This window comes from Penaeus monodon, chromosome 19 (assembly GCF_015228065.2).
Source record: "Penaeus monodon isolate SGIC_2016 chromosome 19, NSTDA_Pmon_1, whole genome shotgun sequence".
Classification (NCBI taxonomy): domain Eukaryota; kingdom Metazoa; phylum Arthropoda; class Malacostraca; order Decapoda; family Penaeidae; genus Penaeus; species Penaeus monodon.
Genome location: NC_051404.1, coordinates 7,659,592 through 7,659,800, shown reverse-complemented (window position 1 = coordinate 7,659,800; position 209 = coordinate 7,659,592).

Sequence of the window (209 nt, the reverse complement as noted above, 5' to 3'; positions counted from 1 at the left end):
TTTTTTCTCTTTCGACATTTGATCATGCCAAGTGCCTCGTACCTCTTTATCTCGTTAACATTCTCACTTTCCTGAGCCGCAAGAACGATCTCGGTCACCGCAGTCATTAACGCGAAATTGACCGAGAAAGTCACAGCTGTTACGGGTGGAAGCGGCACTTGTTGAAACGCGTTACAGACATGCTTTTGAGAACAGGGCTGATCGTTGTG